We start from the raw sequence: 13,192 nt of genomic DNA, 5'->3' as shown, positions 1-13,192 counted from the left end.
AAAACAATTTTATTTTCAAAAAATAAAAAGAAAATGACTTGACTTTTATTTTTGGCAATTGTATGAACTAGATAGCCTGAATACTCTCTACAGATTCTGGTTAAACTATTATAAACATTTTATTATATGCATAGCCATGGTCCTAAGGAAGGAAATTTCCACATGTCAAAAACAAAGGGAAAACTAAAATCAAAAGAGGTAAGGACCTTAGCAAATTCTGTAGCAGCCCTAGGCCTGGTTTTTGGTCTCTATAACTAAGGGATTTAGGTTTTAATGAACTCATAGTGAAATGAAATTAGGTCTTGATCCTCCTTATGATAGGAACAGAACTGAGACTTCTGTATTAAAAAACCAGGTTCCTAGAAAGGCTCCACATTCCCCAAAAAAAGTAGACTAGAAAACATTAACCCAAGAGCACAGGATAAAGAGAAAGTTTTCTTGTCTTGTCTGTCCTCTCAATGGGAAAAAAAGCACTATTTATGGGCCTATGCCTACTCAGCATTACGCATCAAATTTAAGTTTTCTCCAGGACATTGTCACATCACAAATATACATAAAATAATGTCTCAACTTGGTGATACCCTTAGAGCATCTGACAGATGTAAAAGAAAAATCTATTTGGAGAGACAAAGCTTCAGGTTGTAAAAGTTTCCCACAAATTAACATATGCTTACAATGGAAAACTATAAAAATTATAATTTTAAAAATTGTATAACATGTGAGGAAACTATTCAGCTTCATGAGATTAGTAGATATTAGGAACAGTAGGGTTAGAAGTTGAAAAACATCAGATAATACAAATAAGGTATGGGAATGATGTACTGAGTATGATTTAAATGATTAAAAACATAACAAATATTGAAAACAAATCAGGAAAAATAAAGCACTAACTAAAAAGAGCCATATAGCACTTATCAACAGCCCCAAAATATATGAAGCAAAAACTGACAGAATTGTAAGTACAAACAGACAACTCAATAATAATAGTCGGAGACTTCAATGCCATACTTTCACTAATAGGTAGAACAAGCAGGTAGAAGATCAAGAAGGAAGTAGAAGATGTGAACAATACTATAAATCAACTATATTAACAGACATCTGTAGAATATTTTACCAACTAACAGTAGAACAGACATTCTTCTCAAGTACACAGGAACATTCTCCAGATTAGACCATATGAAGCCATAAAACAAGTCTCGAATGAATTTAAAAGAAGTAAAATCAAACAAAATATTTCCTCCAACCATAATAGAATTAAAGTAAAAAATAACTATAGAAGGAAATTTGTGAAATTCACAATTATGTGTAAATTAAACAATATCCACCTAAATCACCAATGGGTCAAAAAATAAATTGCAAGGGAAATTAGAAAATATCTTGATAGGGATTTCCCTGGTGGTCCAGTGGTTAAGATTTCACCTTCCAGTGCAGAAGGTATGGGTTCAGTCTCTGATCAGGGAGCTAAGATCCCACATGCCTCACAGCCAAAAAGCAAGATATAAAGCAGAAGCAATATTTTAACGAATTCAATAAAGACTTAAAAAATGGTCCACATTAAAAATTATTTTAAAAAGAAAATACCTTGATATATGTGACAACAAAAGAAAAGAACATTCAAAATTTTAAGATATATAGCTAAAGCAGTGCACAGAATGAAATTCACATCTGTAAATACCTATATTAAAAAGGTAGAAAGACATCAAGTCAATATCTAACTTTCTACTTTTAGGACCTAGAAAAAAAGGAGTAAAGTAAACCCAAAGCCAACAAAAGAAAGAAATAATTAAGATTTAAGAAGAAATTAATAAAGTAGAAAATAGAAATCAGAGAAAAACAATAAAACCAAAAGCTGATTCTTTGAAACAATCAACAATATTGGCAAATTTTACTAGACTTACTAAGAAACAATAGAGAAGACGCAGTTACTAAAATCAAGAATTAAAGAGAGAAACACAACAGACTGTGAGGGAATACTTTGAATAATGGTGTGCCAACAAATTCAATAACTTAAATGAAATGGACAAATAACTAGGAAGATCAAAACTGACTCAACAACAACAAAAAAGGAACTCTGACTAGACCTATAAAAAGTAAGGAGGTTGAATTAGTAATTTAAAAGCTAGGCATAAAATAAGCCCAGTCTCAGACAGCTTCAATGACAAATTAACCAAATTTTTAAGGCATAACGTGTACCAACTTTTCACAGATTAATCCAAAAAATGGACATGTAGGACACATTTTCCAACTTATTCTTTTAGATTAATACCATCCTGGTATTAAACAAGACAAAAGATATCACAAAAGAAATCTATAGACCAATATCCTTTATAAATATAAATGCAAAAATCCTCAACAAAACACTAGCAAATTGAATCCAACAATATATACAAAAGAATACATATCATAATCAAAAGGGAATTACCCCAGGAATGCAAGGTCTGTTCAACACATGAAAATCAATCAGTGAAACACATCACATTAATAAAATGAAGAAAAAACCACATGGCCAATAAGCACATGAAAAGATGCCCAACATCATTAGTCATCAGTGAAATGGAAATCAAAACCACAATGAGATACCACTTCACACCCACTAGGACAGCTAGAATCAAAAGTCAAATATAAGTGTTGTCAGGGACATGAATAAATAGAAAGCCTCATATACTAGTGGTAGGAATGCAAAACCATGCTGTAGTTTGGAAAACAGGTTGACAGTTTTTCAAATTGCTAAACAGACTTCCCATATCTCCCAGCAATTTAACTCCTAGATATATGCCCAAGACAAAAGAAACTATGTTTGCACAAAACTTGTATACTAATTTTAGCAGCATTTTTCATAATGGCCATATGTGAAATAACTCGTGCATCCATCAACTGATAAATGAATAAATGAAATGTGATATATCCATAAAAGGGAATAATTACCTGACAATAAGAAAAAATGTTTGGAGAAGGAAATGGCAACCCACTCCAGTATTCTTGCCTGGAGAATACCATCGAGAGAGGAGCCTGGCAGGCTACAGTCCATGGGGTCGCAAAGAGTTGGACACGACTGAAGCAACATAACACACACACAAGAAAAAAAGTTGAGGCATGCAATAATATGGACATAACTTGAAAATTTACGCTGTGGGGTGGTCCTAAGATGGCGGAGGAATAGGATGGGGAGACCACTTTCTCCCCCACAAATTCATCACAAGATCATTTGAACGCTGAGCTAATTCCACAGAAAAACTTCTAAACACTGGCAGAGGACACCAGGCACCCAGAAAGGCAGCCCATTCTCTTCAAAAGGAGGTAGGACAAAATATAAAAGATAAAAAGAGAGACAAGAGAGTTAGGAAGAGAGACTTGTCCTGGGGAGGGAGTTGTGAAGGAGGAGAAGTTTCCAAACACCAAGAAACCCTCTCAACCGGTGGGTCTGTGGAGAATTTTGTAATCTCAGAGGGCAACATAACTGAGAGGAAAACAAAACAAAACAACCCACAGATCATGCGCCTAACTGTAACTCTCAGTGGAGAAGTAGCCTAAACGCTCATGTCGGCCAGCAGCAAGTGGGGGCTGAACAGGGAAGTGCAGGTTACATGCTCAGCGTAAGGACAGGACCTGAATGCTCTGAGGACAATCCGAGGGAGCTAACGTGAGATAGCAACCCAAACTGTGGGATAGCCAGAGAGAGACAAAAAAAAGAGAGAGACAGAGAGAGAGAGAACTTTCCCATGAAAAGCCCAACCTAAGGCACAGCCAGCTAGCTCATAGAACAAAGGATTGAGCGAATACCAGAGGAGAGCTAGCCAGCTGCGACCAGCCCCTCCCCTCGCCAGAGGCAGAGAGGCAGGCGGGAGATAGCCAGAGCCTGAAGGCGAGAAGCAATCTCAGCCCCAGAGACGGCAACTTCCAGCAAACTGTGAGCAGGCTCCCAGTTGCTAACCAAGTCTTCCTGGGATCCTGGACAGTTGACATCCACCAGGAGGGTCACAGTCAGAGATCAGCTCCCCAGAGGAGACAAATGGCACACCTGAGACAGCACTCTCACAGCATAACCAGGAAACTGAGTGTCTGGGATAAAGGAAGTGATAAGATGCACCACACACTTGGGATAGTGCACTCGCCAATCAGCTGCTCGCCTGAGCTGCTCGGACCTGGGTAGGGCACAAAACGCAGCCCCAACTGAATCTGTGCCTTTGTGGAGTACCTGAGAACCTGAACCTGAGCAGCTTAGACCTGGTAAGTGCACGCAACCCAGGGCCAGCTTTAGACAGTTCCCCTGCAGAGCAATCTAGAGCCTGAGCAGTGTAGACCAGGAAAGCACACACTCCGTGAGCAGGAGCAAACACAGTGTGGCCCTGACACTGCGAGTGCTCCCCACACACACCAGTGATATTAGTTTGCAGTGCTCCTCCCTCCCCGCAGCACAAATGAACAAGTGAGCCTAAATAAATGACCACCTTCGCCTCCTTGTGTCAGGGCAGAAATTAGACACTGAATAGACTTGCAAACAGAAGAAGCCAAAATAAACAAAGAAGAGGGAACCGCTTTAGAAGTGACAGGTGCAACAGATTAAAACCCTGTAGTTAGCATTGACTACATTGGAAGGGGCCTATAGACCTTGAGAAGAAGTATAAGCTGGAACAAGGAACTATCTGAAACTGAACTGACCCCACACTGCCCTCAACAGCTCCAGAGAAATTTCTAGATTTATTTTACTATTATCGTTTTTTAATATTTTTATTTTTACGTTTTTTATTACTCCTTTAATTTTCTCTTTTAAAACCTACTATTACCTTGCAACGGAGAAGGCAATGGCAACCCACTCCAGTACTCTTGCCTGGAAAATCCCATGAACGGAGGAGCCTGGTAGGCTGCAGTCCATGGGGTCGCTAAGAGTCAGACACGACAGCAAATTCACTTTCACTTTTCACTTTTATACATTGGAGAAGGAAATGGCAACCCACTCCAGTGGTCTTGCCTGAAGAATCCCAGGGACGGGGGGAGCCTGGGGGGCTGCCGTCTATGGGGTCGCACAGAGTTGGACACAACTGAAGCGACTTAGCAGCAGCAGCAGCATTACCTTGAAAAAAAAAGACCCTATTTTTAAAGAAAATTTCATATATATATATATTTTATAATTTTTGTGGTTTTGTTTTGTCCTTTTTAATATTGTTTAATATTTAATTTAAGATTTATTATATTAATATTTATTAATATTAAATTTAATTTAATATTTAAATGTTTGAGAGTCTAACCTCTACTCTAGATATTTAATCTTTGCTTTTTGGTATTTGTTATCAATTTTGTACCTTTAATAATCTAATATTCAGTACCCATTTTTTACATAGGAGTGTGATTACTGGCTTGATTGCTCTCTCCCTTTTTGACTCTCCTTTCTCTCCCCCAGGTCACCTCTATCTCCTCCCTCCCCCTTCTCTTCTCTGCCCAACTCTGTGAATCTCTTTGGGTGTTCTGGGCTGTGGAGAACACTTAGGGAACTGATTACTGCCTAGATCTGTCTCTCTCCTTTTGACTCCCCGTCTTCCTTCTGTTCACCTCTATCTCCTTCCTCCCTCTTCTCTTCTCTATGTAACTCAATGAACCTCTCTGAGTGTTCCAGACTGTGGAGAGCACATAGGGAATTGACTACTGGCTAGATTGCCCTCTTCCCTTTTGATTCTCCCTCTTCTCCTTCTGGTCACCTCTATCTCCCTCCCCCCTCTTCTCTTCTCTACGTAACTCTGTGAACCTCTCTGGGTGTTCCTCCCTGTGGAGAAGCTTTTAACCATTAACCTAGATGTTTTATCATTGGTGCTGTATGGATGGAGAAGTCTTGAGGCTACTGTAAGAATAAGGCTAAAAGCCAGAGACAGGAGGCTTAAATCCAAAACTTAAGAACACCAGAAAACTCCTAACTCCTGGGAACATTGTTCGACAAGAGCTCATCCAAAAGCCTCCATATCTACACTGAAATCAAGCTCCACCCAAGAGCTAACAAGTTTCAGAGCTAGATATACCAAGCTAATTCTCCAACAATGCAGGAACATAACACTAAACATTAAAATACAGGCGGCCAAAAGTCACACCAAACCCACAGACACCTCAAAACTCACTAATGGACACTTCGTTGCACTCCAGAGAAAAGAGATCCAGCTTCACCCACCAGAACACCGATGCAAGCTACCCTAACCAGGAAACCTTGACAAGCCACTCATCCAACCCCACCCACAGGGAACTTCCACAATAAAGAGGAGCCACAAACTTCCAGCATACAGAAAGGCCACCCCAAACACAGCAATCTAAACAAGATGAAAAGGCAGAGAAATATTCAGCAGGTAAATGAACATGATAAAAGCCCACCAAATCAAACAAAAGAAGAGGAAATAGGGAGTCTACCTGAAAAAGAATTCAGAATAATGATAGTAAAAATGATCCAAAATCTTGAAAACAAAATGGAGTTACGATAAATAATCTGGAGACAAGGATTGAGAAGATTCAAGAAAAGTTTAACAAGGATCTGGAAGAAATAAAAAAGAGCCAATCAATAATGAATAATGCAATAACTGAGATCAAAAGCACTCTGGAGGGAACCAACAGTAGAATACTGAGAAAGAAGATACGATAAGTGAGGTGGAAGATAGAATGGGGAAATAAATGAAGCAGAGAGGGAAAAAGAAAAGAGAAATAAAAGAAATGAGGACCACCTCAGAGACCTCTAGGACAATGTTAAACACCCCAACATTTGAATCATAAGAGAAGAAGAAGACAAAAAGAAAGGCTATGAGAAAATACTTGAGATAATAGTTGAAAAATTCCCTAAAATCGGGAAGGAAATAGCCACCCAAGTCCAAGAAACCCAGAGAGTCCCCAAAAGGATAAACCAAAGGCAAAACACCCCAAGACACATATTAATCAAATTAACGAATTTCAAACACAAAGAACAAATATTAAAAGCAGCAAGAGAAAAACAACAAATAATACCCAAGGGGATTCCCATAAGGATAACAGCTGGTCTTTCAATAGAAGCTCTTCAGGCCAGAAGGAAATGGCAGGACATACTTAGCGTCATGAAAGAGAAAAACCTACAACCCAGATTAGGATACCCAGAAAGGATCTCATCAAATATGAAGGAGAAATCAAAAGCTTTACAGACAAGCAAAAGCTGAGAGAATTCAGCACCACCAAACCAGCTCTTCAACAAATGCTAAAGGATCTTCTCTAGACAGGAAACACAGAAAAGGTTTATAAACTCAAACCCAAAACAACAATGTAAATGGCAATGGGATCATGCTTGTCAATAATTATCTTAAATGTAAATGGGTTGAATGCCCCAACCAAAAGACAAAGACTGGCTGAATGGATACAAAAACAAGACCTCTATATATGCTGTCTATAAGAGACCCACCTCAAACCAAGGGACACATGCAGACTGAAAGTGAAGGGCTGGAAAAAGACATTTCATGCAAATGGAGACCAAAAGAAAGCAGGAGTAGCAATACTCATATCAGATAAAATAGACTTTGAAATAAAGGCCATGAAAAGAGACAAAGAAGGACTCTACATAATGATCAAAGGGTCAATCCAAGAAGAAGATGTAACAATTGTAAACATATATGCACCCAATATAGGAGCACTGCAATATATAAGGCAAATGCTAACAAGTATGAAAGGGGAAATTAATAGTAACACAATAATAGTGGGAGACTTTAATGCCACATTCACACCTATGCTGAACAGAAAATTAGCAAGGAAACACAAACTTTAAATGATACAAAGGACTAGTTAGACCTAATTGATATCTATAGGACATTTCACCCCCAAAAAATGAATTTCACCTTTTTATCAAGTGCACACGGAACCTTCTCCAGGATAGATAACATCCTAGGCCATAAATCTAACCTTGGTAAATTCAAAAAAATTGAAATCATTCCAAGCATCTTTTCTGATCACAATGTGGTAAGCAGAGATGTCAACTACAGGAAAAAAACTATTAAAATACAAACATATGGAGGCTAAACAACATGCTTCTGAATAACCAACAAATCACAGAAGAAATCAAAATATGCATAGAAACTAATGAAAATGAAAACACAACAACCCAAAAACTATGGGACTCAGTAAAAGCAGTGCTAAGGGGAAGGTTCATAGCAATACAATTTTACCTCTAGAGACAAGAGAAAAGTCAAATAAATAACCTAACTCTACACCTAAAGCAACTAGAAAAGGAAGAAATGAAGAACTCCAGGGTTAGTAGAAAGAAAGAAATCATAAAAATTATGGCAGAAACAAATGAAAAAGAAACAAAGCAGACCATAGCAAAAATCAACAAAGCTAAAAGCTGGTTCTTTGAGAAGATAAACAAAATAGACAAACCATTAGCCAGACTCATCAAGAAAAAAAGGAGAAGAATTAAATTCACAGAATTAGAAATGAAAATGGAGAGATCACAATAGACAATACAGAAATACAAGGGATCATAAGAGACTACTATCAGCAACTATATGCCAATAAAATGGACAACTTGGAAGAAATGGACAAATTCTTAGAGAAGTATAACTTACCAAAACTGAACCAGGAAGAAATAGAAAATCTTAACAGACCCATCACAAGCACTGAAATCGAAAGTATAGTCAGAAATCTTCCAGCAAACCAAAGCCCAACACCAAACTGCTTCACAGTTGAATTCTACCAAAAACTTAAAGAAGAGCTAACACCTATGCTACTCAGACTCTTCCAGAAAATTTCCGAGGAAGGCCAACTTCCAAACTCATTCTATGAGGCCACCATCACCCTACTACCAAAACTAAAGATGCCACAAAAAAAGAAAATTACAGGCCAGTATCACTGATGAACATAGATGCAAAAATCCTTAACAAAATTCTAGCAAACAGAATCCAACAACATATAAAAAAGATCATACATCATGACCAAGTGGGCTTTATTCCAGGGATGAAAGGATTCTTCAATATTCGCAAATCAATCAATGTGATACACCACATTAACAAATTGAAAGATAAAAACCGTATGATTATCTCAATAGATTCAGAGAAAGCCTTTGACAAAATTCACCATCCATTTATGATAAAAACCCTCCAGAAAGCAGGCATAGAAAGAACATACCTCAACATAATAAAAACCATATATGATAAACTCACAGCAAACATTATCCTTAATGGTGAAACATTGAAAGCATTTCCCCTAAAGTCAGGAACAAGACAAGGGTGCCCACTCTCACCACCACTATTCAACATAGTTTTGGAAGTTTTAGCCACAGCAATTAGAGAAGAAAAAGAAATAAAAAGAATCCAGATTGTAAAAGAAGAAGTAAAACTCTCACTGTTTGCAGATGACATGATCCTCTACATAGAAAACCCTAAAGACTCCACCAGAAAATTATTAGAGCTAATCAATGAATATAGGAAAGTTGCAGGATACAAAATTAACACAGAGAAATCCCTTGCATTCCTTTACACTAACAATGAGAAAACAGAAAGAGAAATTAAGGAAACAATTCCATTCACCATTGCAATGAAAAGAATAAAATACTTAGGAATAAGTCTACCTACAGAAACAAAAGACCTTATATATAGAAAACTATAAAACACTGATGAAAGAAATCAAAGATAACACAAATAGATGAAAAAGTATACCATATTCATGGACTGGAAGAATCAATATAGTGAGAATGAGTATACTACCCAAAGCAATCTATAGATTAAATACAATCCCTATCATGCTACCAAAGGCAGTTTTCACAGAACTAGAGCAAAAAATTTCACAGTTTGTATGGAAATACAAAAACCCTCGAATAGTCAAAGCAATCTTGAGAAAGAATGGAACTGGAGGAATCAACCTGCCTGACTTCAGGCTATACTACAAAGCTACAGTCATCAAGACAGTACGGTGTTGGCACAAAGACAGAAATATAGATAAATGGAACAAAGTAGAAAGCCCAGAGATAAATCCACACACCTATGGACAGCTTATCTGTGACAAAGGAGGCAAGAATACACAATGGAGAAAAGATAATCTCTTTAATAAGTAGTGGTGGGAAAACTGGTCAACCACTTGTAAAAGAATGAAACTAGAACATTTTCTAACACCATACACAAAAACAAACTCAAAATGGATTAACGATCTAAATGTAAGATCAGAAACTATAAAACTCATAGAGGGAAACATAGGCAAAACACTCTCTAACGTAAATCACAGCAGGATCCTCTATGACCCACCTCCCAGAGTAATGGAAATAAAAGCAAAAACAAACAAATGGGACCTAATTAAACATAAAAGCTTTTGCACAATGAAGGAAACTATAAGCAAGGTGAAAAGACCTTGAGACTTCAGAATGGGAGAAAGTAATAGCAAACGATTCAACTGACAGAGAATTAATCTCAAGAATATACAAGCAGCTCCTGCAGATCAATTCCAGAAAAATAAATGACTCAATCAAAAAATGGGCCAAAGAACTAAACAGACATTTCTCCAGAGAAGACATACAGATGGCTAACAAACACATGAAAAGATGCTCAACATCACTCAATATCAGAGAAATGCAAATCAAAACCACAATGAAGTACCATCTCATGCCAGTCAGAATGGCTGCTATCAAAAAGTCTGCAAACAATAAATGCCAGAGAGGATGCAGAGAAAAGGGAACCCTCTTACACTGTTGGTGGGAATGCAAACTAGTACAGCCACTATGGAGAACAGTGTGGAGATTCCTTTTAAAAAAACTGAAAATACAACTGCTGTATGACCCAGCAATCCCACTGCTGGGCATACACACCAAGGAAACCAGAATTGAAAGAGACACGTGTACCCCAATGTTCATCACATCACTGTTTACAATGGCCAGGACATGGAAGCAACCTAGATGTCCATTGGCAGATGAATGGATAAGAAAGCTGTGGCACATATACACAATGGAATATTGCACAGCTATTAAAAAGAATGCATTTGAATCAGTTCTAATGAGGTGGATCAAACTGGAGCCTATTTTACAGAGTTAAGTAAGTCAGAAAAAAGATGTCAATACAGTATATTAAAGCATATATATGGAATTTAGAAAGATGGCAACGATGACCCTATATGCGAGACAGCAAAAGAGACATAGATATAAAGAACAGACTTTTGGATTCTGTGGGAGAAGGTGAAGGTGGGATGATTTGAGAGAATAACATTGAAACATGTATATTATCATATGTGAAATAGATCTCCAGTCCAGGTTCAATGCATGAGACAGAGTGATCAGTGCTGGTGCACTGGGATGACCCTGAGGGATGGGATGGGGAGGGAGGTGGGAAGGGGTTCAGGATGGAGAACACATGCACACCCTTGGCTGATTCATGTCAATGTATGGTAAAAAAAAAAAAAAAAAAACCACTACAATATTGTAAAGTAATTAGCCTCCAATTAAAATAAATAAATTAATTTTTTAAAAAAGAAAATTTATGCTAAGCCAAGAAACCAGAGGAAAGACTACACTTAGCCTGTTTACACTAAAATTCCAGAGGATGCAAAAATTCAAATTAATGCTTTTCTCTGACTTAGGAGTGGGGTAGGCAAAATGAAGAGTTACTGCCTAGGGTGATGAAAATGTAATAACCTTAAATTGTGTTGATATTTGCACAATTTTGTGAATATACTAAAATCCAGCAAATAGTATACTTTGAATGGGTTAATTATGTAGCTTAGTCGATTTAAATCCAGCAAACCATGTACAGAATCTATATATTAAAAACAGTAAAACATTGATGGAAGAAATCAAATTTGATATAAATAAATGGAGAATCATGTCAAGTTCATGAGTTGGATTTAGTCAAAGAGTTCTTTTCTGCTAAAAAAAAATAATGTTTTTTAAAAAGATAAATTAGCCTTCATAAACATTAAAAACCTTTTCTCTGTAAAAAATACTTTTAAGAGAATAAAAAACAAACTACAGACAGAAAATATTGGCATATCCAAACTATATAAAGATCTCTCCAAACTCAGCAATAAGGAAAAAACTGGAAAAAGTATATAAACAAAATACTTGAACCAACAGTTAGTTCATCAAGAAGACATGACTGGCAAAGAGCACATGAAAAGAAGTTCAACATCATTAGCTATTTAGGGAGATGCCACTTAAAATGACAGTGAGATATTACTCTATACTTATCAGTATATCTAAAACTAATAATATTAAAATTAACAATGCCATATGCTGGCAAGAATATGAATCAACTCTCATACACTGCTGGTGGCGATGCAATGGTACAACACTTTAGAAAACACTTTGGCAGTTTCTTATAAAGTTAAACTAAAACATCATATGATACACAAAACCCACTCTGATATTTAACTTAGATAAATGACAACTTAACATTTACACAAAAATCCATACACAAATTTTTATAGCAGCTGCATTCATAAACACTAAAAGTGTTAAATGGCAGCTGCGGTTAAATGGAGATCCATAGTTGCCAGTGTAGGCTACAAAGGAGCAATACAGAGAGTTTTGGGGGCAAGAAAACTGTTTTCCATCTTGATTGTGGTGGATGTTATACAAATTCATACATGCATTAAAAAGTATAAAATTGTACACCAAAAGAGAAAAGGAAAGGAAAGGAAGCCATTTTACTACATGTTAATTTATAAAAGAAAAAAGTAAAGAAACAAACAAAACTCATAGAGTGCAGTGACAAGAAAGAAGAGTGATCTCTGTGCAATAGTCTTAGAAAGCACTTATTTACCACTCCAAAACTGTGTTCAAGGTGTGCTTTTGCTCTTTTTTTTTTTTTAAGTTTTTCTGTTTGTTTGTTTGATTTTGTTTTTGTTTACTCTACAATATTATATTGGTTTTGCCATACATTGACATGAATCTGCCACGGGTGTACATGTGTTCCCCATCCAGAACCCTTCTCCCACCTCCCTCCCCATCCCATCCCTCTGGGTCATCCCAGTGCACCAGCCCGGAGCACCCTGTATCATGCATCAAACCTGGACTGGCGATTCGTTTCACATATGATAATTTACATGCTTCAGTGCCGTTCTGTTACTCTTGTTTAAAAACATTTCTATCAATAAGAAAAGAAAAGAGAAATTTCAGAATAAAGAAAAATCTATATATGAAATGACAAAGTTAAGTATAAAGAAATTCTGTGATATAGTTTTGAGGATCTATTTGACCTTGGCACTTGCAACATTCTCCTTTGAGAGG

General features: G+C 36.9%; 1 long non-coding RNA gene across 1 annotated transcript; it reads left to right on the top strand.

Annotated features, from left to right (window-relative positions):
* The first annotated feature begins 10,170 nt into the window (after nucleotides 1–10,170).
* On the top strand, nucleotides 10,171–12,582 carry LOC145539262 (uncharacterized). Its single transcript, XR_014077678.1, has 2 exons — nucleotides 10,171–11,149; nucleotides 11,272–12,582. It is a non-coding gene; the product is annotated as an uncharacterized LOC145539262 (long non-coding RNA).
* The last annotated feature ends 610 nt before the right edge of the window (nucleotides 12,583–13,192 follow it).

The sequence above is a fragment of the Giraffa tippelskirchi genome, chromosome 2, assembly GCF_054371585.1.
Source record: "Giraffa tippelskirchi isolate mGirTip1 chromosome 2, T2T-mGirTip1v1.2.pri, whole genome shotgun sequence".
Classification (NCBI taxonomy): domain Eukaryota; kingdom Metazoa; phylum Chordata; class Mammalia; order Artiodactyla; family Giraffidae; genus Giraffa; species Giraffa tippelskirchi.
This window is presented reverse-complemented; position numbering and strand designations above follow the sequence as displayed.